The following is a 16,016-nucleotide window of genomic DNA, read 5'->3' on the forward strand; positions in this document are numbered from 1 at the left end:
TGGGCAGAGAAGTCGCTCCCAGTTGAGAACCGCTGGATTAGTCCAGTGCAGACTCTCACTCTGCAGGGCAATGGGACAGACGTTGTCTGCCAGCCAGGCTTCTCTCCCAGGGGACTTTCCGTCGACAAGCGCACCGTCAGGAAGGAACTGAAAGTAAGGCAAAGGGGAAAGAAACGGGCTCCAAACACACAGATTCCCTTATCCTAACTCTCCTGACAACATCGACAATTGGACCACAGAGCGGATCCCCATCTTATAAACAAGAAGAGAAGCGGCTAGAAAGACAACACCCTCCCTCACTGGCCCTGGGAAGGGCTGGCCCACTTTCAGACCCTGGGAGGTGGCCACTCAGCGTCTCCAGAGGACACGCGGCCCTGCCACGCGACTGCTGCCCGGGAGTACAACAGAAGCCTCTTCTGGGGCTGTAAAGGGACGGACAGACGGAGCAGGGAGCACATGCGACAAGCAGCCGGACGGGAGTGAGCACAGGAACGCCACGCAAAGGTGTGGCTGTTCTCACAGTAGGGATTTCCCAACCGGGACCGGGGCCGGTGTCAAGGTTAAGAGTGCCCGTGCAGGGGCCCGCTCCCATAGGCTTGGATTCTGGCTCTGCCCCCAACTGGAAGCATAACATGGGCTAAAATACTCAGCTTCCTCACCTGGAAAATGGGCATAGTCATCCCACGTCAATCGTGCGGCGTCCTTAGCACAGTGAGGAGAACGTAACTGTGCACAAGCTGAGCACATGGGTGTGCCCCCTGCTACTACCATTGTCGAGGCACACACACCAGGTCCAGGAAGTAGGTTTTCCCTGAGAGATTTTAAACGTTTTAAGAATAGTAAGGAGGCTCTGTGACGTCAGACACGGGGTCACAGAAGAGGAGAAGCCCAGATCTGCCATGTAACCTACCTTCTCATTTTGGTATCGTCACTGACGGAAAAGAAGACGGTGAAACCTCTCCTACTTGCTTGTCAAAGCCGTAGCCAGGGTCAAATCAGATCTCATCATTTTCCTAACATTTTGACTGTGACCCACAATAAGAAATAAACAGTAAAATCTAGAACACACACACACACATGCACACACACACACACAGCTGAAACAGAAGTTTCAATGAACAATTATCTCCCTCCCTGTGTATAACACACTCTAACAAATTCTATCCTGTTTGATTTAAATTTTTGCAGTCCCCTCAAGTGATTTCATGACCCTCCCTTAGAAAAGCAAGAAGCTTTACCAAAATGGAAGAGTCATTGATAAAGCTGAGGAGTGATGGTCAACCCCAAGTGGGCAGATTAGCGTTATGGGTGGGGTTCCAGTTAAATATTGCTGCATAAGAAACAACCCTACAACATAGTGGTTGACACCAATAATGTATTATTAATTTTCACAGCTGGGAGGATTACATGAGCTCTCGTGCATCCAGCTGGGACTGTGGTCATCTGAAAGCTGGGCTGGGCTGGATATCCAAGACGGTGCCCTCCGAGGGCTGAAAAAGTGGATGTTGGCGGTCAGCTGAGGCTGTCACCCAGAACACCTGCAATGGCGTCTCCAGGTGACGTGGATTTCTCATATTATGACAGCTTAGTTCAGAGAGAAAGTGAACCAAGAGTAAAGGTTCCAAGAAGCCAGAACCAAAAGCCGCCGGGCCATTAAAGGCTATGCCTGGAAGTGGACAAAGCTGTCACAGCATCATCCCAGATTCAAGAGGGAAGAAATAGACTTCACCCCTGCAAGGAAGGATGGAAAGACCACGTCGCAGAAGAGCTTGTGGGATGGGAGACATGGCCGCACCCACCTGTGGAAAATACAGCCCTGTGGCAGTCGTTAATTGGAGCCTTTCTCCCGCAGCTCACTCTGGGATCGTGTATAGACCGCCTCATCTGCTCTGGGCTCCATTTCTCATCAACAGAAAAACAAAAAAAAGGAATTGATTAAATATGTCAAAACACTTTCTAACTCCAAGCGTCTGTGTTCAGGATAAAGTTGGGGAATACATACACCACCTTACATTTTGTGTATTTGGCATAGCGGAAAGTCACCCAACTCACCTTGATTCTTGCTTTGTATTTGCCAAGCCCTGAAATACCCTTACAGGTTTTCATATCAGAAGAAAAAACACCTCTTTCGCTCCCACCAGCCAGGCAAAGTCATGCTGACAAGATCCTCACAGGCTGTCCTTGGTTTTCACTCCCCAAAGCCATCAGGACATGAACTAGGTTCTCCAAGTACCCATTTGGTGAAAACTGATCAAAGAGGCGCGATGAGTATTTGCAGTAGGCAGGGAACCGCGTTCTCCCATCCATCCTGCCCAAGCCACACGGGAAAGAAGCAAAAACCGCGAGGATTTTGTGAAGCATCACCTTGTCAGGCTTAGAGGAGGCAGAAAAGAAATACACAGCCAGAACTACAAAAAGAACGTCCTGCCAGACTTCAAGATCAATTCCAGTATAAACCAAAATGACTGCTTTTCAGGGGGAATCGTATTTCTTGTCCACTGCACCAAGAAGCTATAGGCACTTACAGTATTCGAATCTGTTCTCCTTCTCTTTGGATACAATCACTAATCTTTCTTCCTTGCCTTTTTTCTTTTCTTTTCTTTTCTTTTTTTTTTTTTCCTGGGGATGCAACCTAGTCACCTAGCACATAAAATACTCATATTATGACACCCAGGCTTTAGAGCTTTACATGAGAATCAGCAAACCTTATTTTAGCCCAATCCAGAGAACGTGTGAAGCACGGAGGGAACTCTGGGCTTATTCCCCAGATAAGTCATTTATTTCTTTCCTCAAAGAAAAATCCAATATCCTGAGATCAGATGCATATTGAAGCTTTGGTGGAAAAGAGCCAGACGGGGCTGGATTAACATGTTCACACTGGCCTCTCCCCGTAGAGTGATCTGTGAGGATGCAGGGAGGCTCCGTGGAGGAATGTCCCACGCCGGGCGGGGGCAGGGCCTCTGACCTGGTCATCAGCCACACCGTCCGTCCTGGAGCAGGGTAGAATCCACCTCACCCGAGCGATCCTGGAAGCACTTTCTGACTTACCGACTCCAGAGAGAGGCATGCATTTCCTTCATGGTTCAAGAGACTATTTAAGAGCAAGCAGAAAACAGCAAGCCTGGACTTCCTACCTGTTCAGGACCCTCCTTCCCACCCATGGTCCTGCACACCCAGCTACACCACGCAAGGCAAGCTGTTGCAGGCGTCTGGGCACATAGTGCTCCCTCTGCCTGTGACACCCTTCTCCACCCCACCCCTACTTAGAAGCACCTACTCATTTGAAGGTCCTGAGCCCAGGACACCCCACAGTCGACCCTTCGTGGAGTTTTCCTCTCCCACCCTGGCCCACACTCCCCAGAGCTCCCTGACCTGACTTTGTTGTGTGCTTTCACATGCTATAACCCCCCTCACCGGTGTAGCTGTTTCTTAAAGACAGGACTCCTATCTTTGTGTAGCTGGAACCCCGAAGAGCACCTCACACACAACGCTGGTACGTTTTAATGGAATAACCAGAGAGACAGCGGGAAGAATGACCAATCAGCCACCAGCTAGGCTGCAGCCTTTGTATCCCAAACGTCATCTTCCAGGCTGATTTTTCGGAACCGCCTCCAAAATGGCACCACACTCTATGGCAGATTTTCACAGCAGAAACCCAAGAGTCCTTCCTGTTACCTGCTTCTCCCTCACACCACACCTTCCTCCCTCCCCTCCCCAAGTGTTGCCCACACCACCTCCAAAACAGGTCTTCAAAGCCCACCCACCTCTCTCCTTCCACAAGGTTTCCGCCATCGCTCACCCAGATCCCCTTCAGCAAAGGATGTGTGGCCCCAGCCAGCAGCCCCCAGCCAGTCACCCCCTTCAGAGCCTCACCCAAGAGCATGTGTTTCCCAGAACAGCTCCCCGCCAGAGACTGACAGACGGGAGTCTGAAGACCCTGTCATTTCACCCAGCACGGCTATCGACGCTCACCACTGGGGACACGGAGGTGCCGTCAGCCTGCGTCCCAGCTGGACTTCCTCCTTTGCACAGCCCTGCTGCCCCCCCTGCCCTTGCATGGGAATTTATCCCTCATAAGCGCCCTGCCCATCCCATTCCTGTCTGCTTCCTGAGACACGCACCTGCCATGCATGGGCGGGGGGGGTAGGGTGTAGGAGTCCACCCGCGGAGCTGCCCTTCTAGTGTACATATTGGGCTGCTGGGGCGCCTGGGAGGCTCGGATGATTGAGCATCTGCCTTCAGCTCAGGTCATGATCTCCAGGTCCTGGGGTCAGGCACTCTGATCAGTGGGGAGTCTGCTTCTCCCTCTCCCTCTGCATCTCCCCCTGCTTTTGCTCACTGTCTCTCTCAAGTGAATAAATAAAAAAGTTTTTAAAAAATACAAAATGGGATTAGGAGGGAGACAAACCATAAGAGACTCTTAATCTCACAAAACAAACGGAAGGTTGCTGCAGGGAGGGGTGGTGTGGAGAGGGTGGCTGGGTGATGGACATTGGGGAGGGTATGTGCTATGGTGAGTGCTGTGAAGTGTGTAAGCCTGACCATTCACAGACCTGTACCCCTGGGGCAAATAATGCATTATATGTTAGTAAAAATAGTTAATTAAAAAGAATCTTTAAAAAAATACAAAATAGATATTGGGGCACGGCACAGTCCATTTGGGCTGCTATCACCAAACTCCACAGACCAGGAAGCTTCAATAGCGAAGGTTTACTTCCTACTGTTCTGGAAGTCCAAGGTCAAGGTGCCAGCAGGTTCAGTGTCTGCTGAGAACCTGCCTCCTGGTTTATAGGCAGCACCTTCTCGCTGGGTCCTCACCTTGCAGAAAGCATGAGGAAGCATGCTGGGGTCTCTTTTATAATGACACTAATCCCAAAGACCCTACTTCCCAGGATTTAGGATGAGAACTTCACCATATGAATTTGGAAGACACAAACATACAGTCCACTGCACGAGCCAACTGCATTCTTAAAAGGTGTCCACTGCTGAAAATCAGAAAACGATGAAAGCTTTTATACCACACAGCACTTCCTCCTCCATGCAGTCGTCCCAAAGATAGCTGGCCAAAAAGCAAGAAGAAAAGAAAGACTAGGAGGAAAGAAAGAGGGAAAAGAAGAAGGAAGACTTCTGGGGCTTTCAACACAGCGCAGGACCCTGTGTAATGTTCTTCCTCCTCTCTGTCCTTTCTCCCACCTGTCTGTCTGTCTCTCTCTCTCTTTCTCTCTCTCTCTCTCACACACACACACACACACACACACACACTCACTCACTCAGACACAGTTTCTGCATTCGGCTCATCTCCCCATTAGACCAGAGCCCTTTGAGGCCAGGGAGAAAGCCCACCCTTCTGCATCGTACCCACACGAGTCCCAGACCAGGCAACGATGGGCCATAAGCTTGCAAGTGGTTTGCACTCACTCTTAATCAACCTTATGGGTCGACGTTTCTTTGGATTACTGTAGCTATGTCATAAGTCTTGAAGTCAGGTAAAGTGACTTCTCCCACTTGATTCTTCTTTTTCAAAGTTACTATAGCTGTTCCAGTTCCTTTCCATGTCAATTTTAGAATAATTTTGCCGATCTACAAAAATCATGGTGGACTTTTTTTTTTTTAAGATTTTATTTATTCATTTGACAGACAGAGATCACAAGTAGGCAGAGAGGCAGGCGGGGGGGGGGGGGGGGCGGGGGGGGAGGCAGGCTCCCTGCTGAGCAGAGAGCCCGATGTGAGGTTCCAACCCAGGACCCTGGGATCATGACCTGAGCCGAAGGCAGAGGCTTAACCCACTGAGCCACCCAGGTGCCTCATGGTGGACTTTTGATAGGCATGTATTAAACCTCTTTGTCAACATGGAGAGATCCTCTGTCTTCATCACACTGACTTTCCTGACATGAACGCAGCGTGTCTCTCCATTCACGTGCCCTTCTTTGATGGCTTCCATCAGTATTTTGTAGTTTTCAACATCTGAGCTCTGTTATTTATACCTAAATATTGTTTGAGCGTTTATACGTGGTACTTTTTTAAATTTTTTATTTCCATGGGTTCTTCACTAGTACGCACAAATAAAATCATTCTGTGTATATTTATCTTGTCTCTTACAACTTTGCTGGCTCTCTTGCTCGTTTTAGGAGGATGTTTTTGCAGATTCCGTGGGATTTTCTACAAAGACCATCATGTCATACACAGGTATACCTTTGTTTTGATCACCACCTTCTATTTCTAGTACATGATCCTAATTTCCCATTTATAATCGTGGTCTAATGTTTCCCTTTTAAACAAGTCTATGTAGAAAAAAGCGAATTGATTTACATGAAAATAGTAAATAAATCATGGTAAAGCAAATACATACATGAGACCAAAGTTGTAATCGGTGGCACAGTGTGGGAAACCTTGCATTCTATCGTAATGCTCACACCGGCCCTACGGCACCAGGTGGGACGCAGCTGGGTGCAAGGAGTGCTAGGAGGAAGCAGACGGGACGGAGGCATCCTGATTGCCGGCGCTGACTGAGTTTTTGCCAGAATCTCTATGGCAGTAGCTCAATTCTTTTAAAACTCAGAAATTGGTCCGTTAGGTCAACTGTAGGTAAAACTTCTGAATGAAGACGTTCCACGTTAAGTTGCATAACCCAGAGCACCTCCGCCAGCGCATCTGGTAGACCAGGGTCCTCCTGACACACTGGCGCGAGCTCCGCTCTCCCGTCGGCCGCCCTAATTAGCTTTTGTGCAAACGGCCTCATCAGATCTAATAAAAATCTCTCCCTCCGAACAAGACGCTTCATGACATCACTCCCCTTGGGGAAGCTGGGACGATGACCTTCCATTTGATGAAAGCGGAGGATTCGTTTTTATGGTCTGCCCCTGCTAATGTGTGTTTAGACAGAGCAGGACGATCAATACTAAGGAGAGGAGGCTGATTTGACTCACCGGAGTTGAGGAAAGGACCTTGCTTCCCCATCCATTTTTATAAATCACTTTAAAGGCCTATCGATCTTTCCCTGGGCACCGAGGGGCGCTAACTCCCCGGGCAGCAGCCTGTCAAGCCCCTTAACCCTTTCTGGTATCCCACTCGTGGCCAGAGCCACTTGGGCTGATGTTCCCTCCCCAGGCCCAGAGTCTGGCTGAATCGTTCACCAAGTGTGACTTCCAAGGCATTTGGGAAATAAGGAGGTGCCCTTCAGCCCTATCTACGCACACGGGTGCACGTGCATGAGTGCACACACTTGCACACTGCATCTCGCTCGCCTACAGAGACCCGTGCAAACCCAGCACCAAAATAAAGCTAACGCACGAGGTGCGAATACAAGCAGTAGGTCTGTACGCCTCCTCTGAGCACCGCAACAAAGGGGCCATTCGCCGTCCCTCCAACTGTATTTTGCCCCAGTTTCGCCACTCGGGAGGGTGGGACAGTGGTGTATAATGGGTTTCCTTCTGGGCCACCCCAAATGGCAGGGGCAGCTCTGATCGGAGCCTCTCCCTTCCCGTGTCCCGAGATGTCGCCCACACGTGTGACGGACGGTTCTCATCCACAGCCCCACCACGCACAGGTGCACCCTGGAGACGGCGCTTGAGATGTCCCAAGTGGTTATTAAAAATAGTCACTTAAAAGAGAGTTTGGGGTAATCTTCCTAACTTAGAGGAGAGCTCCTTCCAGGAGGAGCATGACAGCAGGGTCACCACGGAGCATTTGAATCCCAGCCCGCTGCCCTGCGTCTGTGACCTCCCACCCCAGTGGCTTGATGCGTCTCTACTTCAGCCGCTCCCCGTGGCCCTTCATCTTCGGGGGGCATTGTGTGACACTGTGCGTCGGTGGGGTTGGGGTCTGCACAGGACTGTGATGGGATGGGGTCCAGCCAGCGGCTAGGAGCCCATGCGGACCTCAGGGTGCAGGTGACCCATCCGAGCTATGGGTGCTGGGCGGCTTATGCAGAAGGGAGGGGGCGCCTCCATTGTCCCGAGTGCCTCTGATGGGGCATCTGTTGGTGCAGGGTCCTGTGGACCCTTCTCGGGGGTTAGGGCTCAGGGCTTCCCAGGAAATAAGAAACGGGAAGTAGGCAGCCAGTGGGAGGGGGAGGACATGCTCTGCCCTTGCACTAACCTTGAGGATGCCTTAATCACAAAAAAGCTCCAGCTCTATCGCTTTTGTGGAACTAAACCCAAAACTTCTGGCAGGGACAGGAAGTAGATATTGCCAACCACGTAAGGAAAGGGAAGGGAGGGGAACCAAAGGGAGGGCAAGGGTCCCTCTTTCCTGAGCCTGCTCCGCCCCTTACCCTTTGCCCCTGTTGCTCCTCCTGCTTCCGCCTTGGTCCCTCCAGGCCACCGTCTTCCAATCTGGCAAACGGCGTGGCCCTCCCCAGGCACCAAGAGACAGGTCACCTCCCACTTCAACCCTCCGTCTCCTGCCGTGAAAAGGTTAAAATCAGATCTCTTTTCCTAATGCTCAAGGTCCTTTGAGTCTGGTCGTGGGGGACTCCTTGCCTCAGACCCGGCCACGAGCCCCATGCAGACCCCAGCACCTCGGGGTCTCCCCATGATGTCCCCCACACCTCCTCTCCTTCATTCATGCTCCTACCTCATCAGCCCCAACTTCAGGTGGAGAAACTGCGGTTTGGAGAGACTACGTTGTTTGCCCAAGGTCACACGCTGGGACTTGTGCAGACCTGAAGACCATGCTCTTTCTCCCACAGGAAAAGGGTCCGATGGTGAGGCCTCGTCTCCACCCGTTTGTAGCCCAGATGGAGCAAAGACAGCATGGCCTGCAGTTCCCGGGTGGCCCTGGTGTGCGGCCCAGCTTCTTCCTCCTTCCCGGGGTGGCCCTTGCCTGGTCACTGAAGGTCTCAGTCTCTTACTCTGAGTGGAGCGAGACACAGCCTGGGCAGCTTGCAGTGGCATCCAGGGTCTCTCATAGAAGTGCTGTGGCCTTCTGCAGGCAGAGTCCCGACTGCCCGGCTTCTCCCCACCTGGGGAAGTGGGCAAGCGTTCCGGAGAGGAGGGGGGCTTGCTTGGTGCCCCTCAAGTTTCAGGGATAACTCTGATCTGCGAGGCCCCTGGGATGTGACTGACTGACTGTCCACCCTGTAGGATTAGAAAAAATGCGTGAAAACGCTGGGAACCAGGAGCTCTGAGCAAATGGGGAGATTACGGTGACCAAAGCCTGGCTGCCTGGCTGGGGGTGGGAGAGAGGGGGATTCGCGAAAGGGAAAGAGGCAAGGCTGGGGAGGAACTGGAAAACACTGTTATCGGCTGGATTCCAGCAGAGAAGGGCTGACTGCACAACTGTTTGCTCACAGAAGACGCCATGCCTTGCTGTGTGATCCTGAGTAAGTTCCCGAACTTCTCTGAACCCCTTTCCTACAGCTGTAAAATCAGAACATTGGACTGGCCTTTTCGATCTTTCCAGACATTAGAAGTACCACCCATGTTCCCCCAAGTCTGCGCCGTGAGGCACAGTCCCTGCCATCCTGGGGGAGGTCATTGCTCCCATGTTCAACTGAGGCTCTGAGAATCGTGTTGTTCCCAAGGTTGGAGAACAAGATGGCGGGCTGGGCCAGGAGCAGAACCGGCTCCATCCGCCTCCAGGGCGGTGCTCTCCCTCCTTGCAGGCGCTGGCCTGAACTGGCTGGCCGGCCCCCCAAGCCTCCCATGCTGGTGGGAGGCCCGCCAGGCACAGCCAGTGTGTCCTCCGCGGCGGCCCGTGCCAAGCGGCCCTGCCCAGACCGCACGAGGAGCTGGCCGTGGCCTGCCAGCCTGTTTCTCATTTAGAGCAAGCCCCGGCTGCAGCCCAGACATTCCAGAGGGGACATGCAGACGCCAATCCCGCCCATGGCTTGGGAAACCGGGCTGCAGGCAGCCCCGTGGTCAGAAAGTGCCAGTGTTTTCCCTTCCCTGTCGACATTTTAAAAATTGCTTAACCCCTCAAGGAGTTTGGGCCACTCTTTCGGGGGCCCTGACCCTGGCATTCAAGGCCCCCGTGGCCAGGAATACACGTGCCTCTGCAGAGCAGGCCAGACTCCCCTGGGGCCCCACGCGCTTCTGCATCGGCCCTTCCCTGGGTCTGTGCGCACAGGCCGGTCCCCGCCTCGCAGATGGCCTCACCGGCAGCTGGGGGTCCAGAGGCTTCCTGGTGGAGGCGGCCTTGAACAACACAATGCCACTGATGTTATGTCAGCTGCTGGCTGAAGTGAGGTCCCCACCTCCTCCCAGGAAGGAGCAGGTGCTCTAACTGTCCCTGGAAGAATCCTACCCTTCACACATCCTTGAGTGAGTTAATTAGAGACTGCCTCCTAATGATGTAAGTAGGGCTCCTGAATTCGGCCCAAGTGGCAATTTGCCGTCAACATAAGGCTGCGGCCCGTGCTGCTAGCCGGCTAGGCATCCGGCGCGAGGCTCGGAGCTCTTCCTGGCCACCCCCCTCCTCCTGCTGCCCGGCCCTGGATTACGCTTGCTTGGTCTGCTAGTCAAAATAAATTCTTTTTCCCGCCAGGGTGCCATTTCAGCTCCCGGAAGGTAGGGCTTTGTCTTCTTTTCCCTTATCTGGTTTTTTTTTTTTTTTTTCCCCTTTCTGATTTATAAGTCCTTGCTAATGGGACCAGAGGCTTTTAAAAATGCTCCCCCTTCCCACCAATGGCGGTTCCTTAAAAAATTAAAAATAGAATTCTCATGTGATCTAGCAAGTCCACTTCTGGGTATAGACTCAGAAGAATTGAGAAAAGGGTCTTGAATAGATATTTGTACACTCATTCATAGCAGCATTATTCCCAAGAGCCGAAGGGCGACACAACCCCAGTGTCCGTCCGTGGGTGAATGGACGAGTGGATAAGCCGCACGCGGTCCAGCCAGACAATGGAATATTACGGAACCTTCAAGAGGAAGGAGATTCTGATACCTGCTCCAACGTGGATGAAGCTCGAGGACGCTGTGTTGAGTGATATAAGCCAGTCACAAAACACAGATCTGAGTGATTCCACTCAGTATGAGCTCAAAACCCTAAAGACAGAAGGAATGGGGGTTGCCAGGAGCTGGGGGAGGGGGAAAGGAAAGTTCGCGTTTAAAGGGACAGATTTAGCTTTTGCAGGATGAAAGGTATTCAGGGGATGGACAGACGTGAAGGTGCTCGATGTGTCCCTCAGCGGCATACTTGAAAATGGTGAAGACGATCATTTTTATGTCATGTGTATTTTACCACAATAAAAAAAAAATGGTTAAAAAAAAAAAGCAATGGAGATGCCTGGGTGACTCAGTCATTAAGTGTCTGCCTTTGGCTCAGGTCATCATCCCGGGGTCCTGGGATTGAGTCCCACATCAAGTCCCACATACTGAGCAGGGAGCCTGCTTATCCCTTTCCCTCTGCCGCTCCTCCTGCTTCTCTCTCTCTCTCTCTATCAAATTAATAAATAAAATCTTTTAAAAAAAGGCCATAGTTGTCCAGGCTCCCTGATCGGTGGCCTTCAGGCTGAAGGATGACAGGTCACTCTGATGCTGCAGAAATCAGCGTCTCTACAGGACAGAGCCTCTCCCACGTGCAGACGCCATGCCAGCCAGGCTCAAACTGGGACCTCGGGGAGAGGGAAGGAAGTGACGGGCCCAGGGTCATGCATGTTGCTGCCAAAGCAAGCAAGACTGAGGGAGGGAACCTGGCCCTGACACCACATAGTGCTCTCTCTGCAGGACAGGAAAACATTCTGGGTAAAGGACACACTCCCCTCCGGGAGATGGCCCTTTAATGAGGCAGCTGGGAAGGAAGCAAGTGCCTTTTTCCAGCACCGTTATAGCCTCTCCTGCCCCAAACCATGCCCAGGCATGGGGGCAGGCAGGTGAGGAGGCCAGGCCATGAGTTATGAGCCTCCTGAGCAGCTTCCTTCCATTTCCCCAGAGGCAGACCATGCTGGAAGTGCACAGGCATCTCCAGGGGTGTACATGGGTCTTCCTCCAACCACCTGTTCTTCTCCTTATCCAGCTCCGGGTTACAGGCTTGGCCGAAGATCCGCTCACCCCCAACTCCAAAGATGAACACGTGACCCAGCCTAGCCACTCAGAACACTGGAACTCCTACCATCAACCAAAGGGTATATGTGTGACCCAAGTCAGAGTGGACTCCAGGACTTATTCTAAAATAATTGAGGTAAATAGTATCTCTTTCCCCAAAGATAAAGGAGGAGCTAATCTCGGAGCTGCTATAGACCATCTTTGCCACCTTAGAGAACATGAAGTCAACATAAAGAAAAACAGGAAAGAGAAAGAGAGCTTGCCACCATGCCTGAGCACCTAGATCTAGCCATACCTGAGGCTTCATTCATCCCCCACATTTTAATAAATTTCCTTTTCTTCTTAAGTTATTTTGAGTGGAGTTTCTGTCCCTTGCAAACAAAAGACAATTCTATTTGATACAGAAACAGACTCTCAGAATTAATCCCTGCCGGCTTCCACCCACTGTTTTGCCCTCTCCCTGTGTGGGACTGTGCTGTTCCTGTAACACACAACCTGAAAACCTAAGTGGTTTAACACAGCCAAGGTTTATTTCTGACTTACCTCCCAGTTCACTGCAGAAGAAGGGAGGTTAGTGGGGGGCTGGCCTGGCTCCAGGCAGCTTTCTGGAGACCCAGGGTCCTTCCAACAAGTGGACCACTACCTTGAGCCTCGCAATATCCACCGGGGTATGAGTCTGCCCCCAATGAATGAGGCGCCAGAGCATGAAGAAAGGACACAGCTGTTCTTAGCAGCCCAGGCCAGAGGGGACAGTCACCTCTGCTCATCCTCCACAAGTGAGAGCCTGGCCCAGAGAAAAGAGGCTGTCATGGGCACACAGCACCCATGTCTGTCTACCCTCATCCCTCTCCCCGTGCTCTGCCCCCATATGAAGCTGTTGACCTTCACAGCTAGTCTCACAGCGTTTGCCCCACTCCCCACCACCTTCCACCCTCCTCGACTCATCTATGATTCCAGTGTGATGATCTAGAGGGGCTTTGCCCTCCCTGAAGGCCAGGTATGATCTATACGGCAGGGAACCAGAGTCCCACCCACCCTTAAAGTGTTTGTGGGGTGGAACGGGAGGGGGCTGGGCAAAGGCCAGGGGAGGTGTGGTGGCAAAACAATGTCCTTGGCATCTAGAATGCCAGCTGTTGCCTGATGACCTCTGTCTCTCCCTCCCCCAAACACCCTCCACCACTACCCAGACAGGACCCTCAAATGGAGACCCAGAGAGGACTTATAGAATGTGGCCCAAACCCAGCTCATTTTATAGATGGGTAATATGTGAGTTACAGGGCAGAGTCCAGATGCACATCCCAGGGACCCTGTCCAGGGCTCGACCCCTGGGCCATCTCCCAAGCCCTGATCCAGGAAAGGACAGACAATAGGAGGGACCCTGCATTTACAGATCCCTGCTGAGTGTCCCGGCTTGTGCAAGTTGCCTTTTGTATCACTCGGGTTCTAGATCCCACAATTAGTTCCCAATTCCACCAAACAGTAACAGGGCAGGTCCCTCTGAGAGGGGGCAGTGTGCGCTCAGGAGGAGAGGAGGGCAGCCTGTCTACGGAGAAGTCAGGCTGCAGGCCGGACGGAGGGGCTCCACACTGCCTATCATTCACCTCCAGGTCCCGCATGGATCCCGGAGTGGATCCCGGAGCTCCTTCTCAGTCCCTAGGCAGCCAGGGAGGCAAACGTAAGCTGGGCTGGTGCAGGATGGGGCAAGCGGGACGGGGACAGGGACAGGGACAGGGTCAGGGTCAGGGGGGCCAAGACGGGTCCAGGCGGATATGGGACATCACACATGGACTCAGCTGCCAAGAGGGAGGAGAAAAAGAGAGAGAGAGAGAAACGTGGCCAAAACAAAGGCACTGGGAAAGAAAAGCCAAGAACAAAGCCCACTAATATTACTAGTCAAAGACCCATTTCTCTGTAAACTTTAATTCATCCACTAAATGTCAAGCGCCGTTGGCTGGGGCACCTTCTCCACACTTCCCCTGGTTATTAATGCGTACTTAGCGGCAACGGGAATTAGAAGCTCCGTAATAATACCCTTTCCAAAACACTGCAGATGAACATTTCTGTTTGAAATTTAAGGAGAATTCTATTACGGCTGCAACACGCTATGTGAAAGGCCGGCGTTGGCAAGGTTTCGCTTCTGCTGCCCCCCCACCGGGGGCTAGAGCTACCGAGCCAGGACCCAAGCTTATGGAATGTGGCCATGTGCGGTCAGGGGCAGGGACACAGCCAACGTGGCCTGTGGAATTCTGCTCCCCCCGCCCCACCCCGCGAGGCCTCATCAGCCTTCCCCGGGCTCCGTCCTCCTTTCTGGGGCCATGCAGGGGGGGGCCCGCAGGGTGTCTGGGGACTGCCAAGCTCTTGCTCCAGCCCCAATCAACCCAGTGTCAGGAGGCCCCCTGGCTTGGGAGCTCAGAGTGTGAAAAATAAAGTCTACACTTTGTCGAAACTGACCTTCTTAATCCAAGACTGGGGTATGGGTCACCCCTGCATTTGTTTTCACTTCCGCCCACACTGTGAAGGAAGATGACACGATCAGGTCCTGTTACACCTCACTGTGTCCTTCGAGTTCTCTGCCATCCCTCGCGGGGACGCAGAGATGGCCAGCCCACCTGCAGTCTCACCCTTCCCATCCAAGTCACAGAACTCCTGAAGCCCAGATGGCACCCTGTAGCTCTTCAGCTCATTTCCTTAGCCAAGAACCTAGGATCCTGCCAAGGCCGGCCCACCCGGGCCTTCCCTGCTCCCGACTCACTCATCTGGGGTTTCACCCCTCCATACTTTGGTAGGACTGTGCGGCAAATTGCTCGGCAATGTGTATGCTTCCTTATACCCCAGGGTTTTTGCATATGTTATCTCTGGAACCCCCCTCCTCCACCACCTAGCTAACCCATCCATCCTTCAGGCAGCCCCTCCTTCAGGAAGCCTCTGCCCCTCTCCCACTGCTCCCCAGACTGGCTCAGTGCCCCTCTGTGGACCCACAGCCCCATATAATTTCCACATAACCTCTGCCTGGTCCTGAGCCTGTCCCTCTCCCTATGCAGGTGCTTAGGGCAGAGACTAGGTTCCTACCATTTCTGTGTTGCCAGCCCCTGGCACTGACCCTGGCACATAGTAGATGCCCCCCGCCAAAAAAAAAAAAAAAAATTTTGCCCAGTGAATGAAACTTGCTGAACTAGGCACAATCCCTCCCCCGTGTTCAGGTTCACTGGACGAGCAGCATGACTTTATGATGCATGGGATTGGCTAGGCAGGGCTAAGCCTCCCCAGTTTCACTCTCTGTAGCCCTCCAGTTGGGAGGGGCCCCAGACATATCCTCATAGGACGCTTGGAGGGTGGGCTGAAGTGGAAGCCTCTCTTCCACTTCAAGCTCAGAACCCTGGGTGACCACTTCTGTAGCTCACACCCGCTGCCCAGCTCCTGGCTTGCCTCAGCGTGAAACGAGGCTGCAACTGCCCCATTATCACGCACGCGCTCCTTCAGCTCTCTAGCCCTGGGCCGCCGTGTGTTTTGCTTCTCCGTGCAGGACTCCAGCTCCTCAGGCAGGACAGCCTGGAAGACACGACAAGCAACTGGGGCGGCAACATCCATCCCCACACGCTGCAGCATGGTTTCTGATTCACCTGACTCTTGACGTCCTCACTTCCCACTTCACATCCTGCGTCCCTTCCCAAACCTCTGCTCTACAGACTGGGAGCTCCAGCTTCGGAAGTAAGGCCAGCAGTGCACAGGGACAGCGTGCACAGCTCCCACAACGGTGTGAGGCCAGCTCCCTACAGCAGACCACGCACTTGCCAGTGGTTCTGCTCTTGGCTGATGGACAGAAGAAGATGGTCCTGCACTGACTCAACCAGACTGAGACATAATGAGAAGCTCCAACATGGGAACACCAAAGCATCATGAGCGAGAGATGTCCGGGAAAGTTCCAGAGAGGGGTGGCCTCTGAGCTCAACCTTGAAGATCAGGAGTATCCAGTGGAGGCAGCCTGTGGTCCCCAGGCTGAGGAAGGAGGCCCCATCAGAGCCAGGCCTC

Source organism: Meles meles, chromosome 6 (genome assembly GCF_922984935.1).
Source record: "Meles meles chromosome 6, mMelMel3.1 paternal haplotype, whole genome shotgun sequence".
NCBI lineage: Eukaryota > Metazoa > Chordata > Mammalia > Carnivora > Mustelidae > Meles > Meles meles.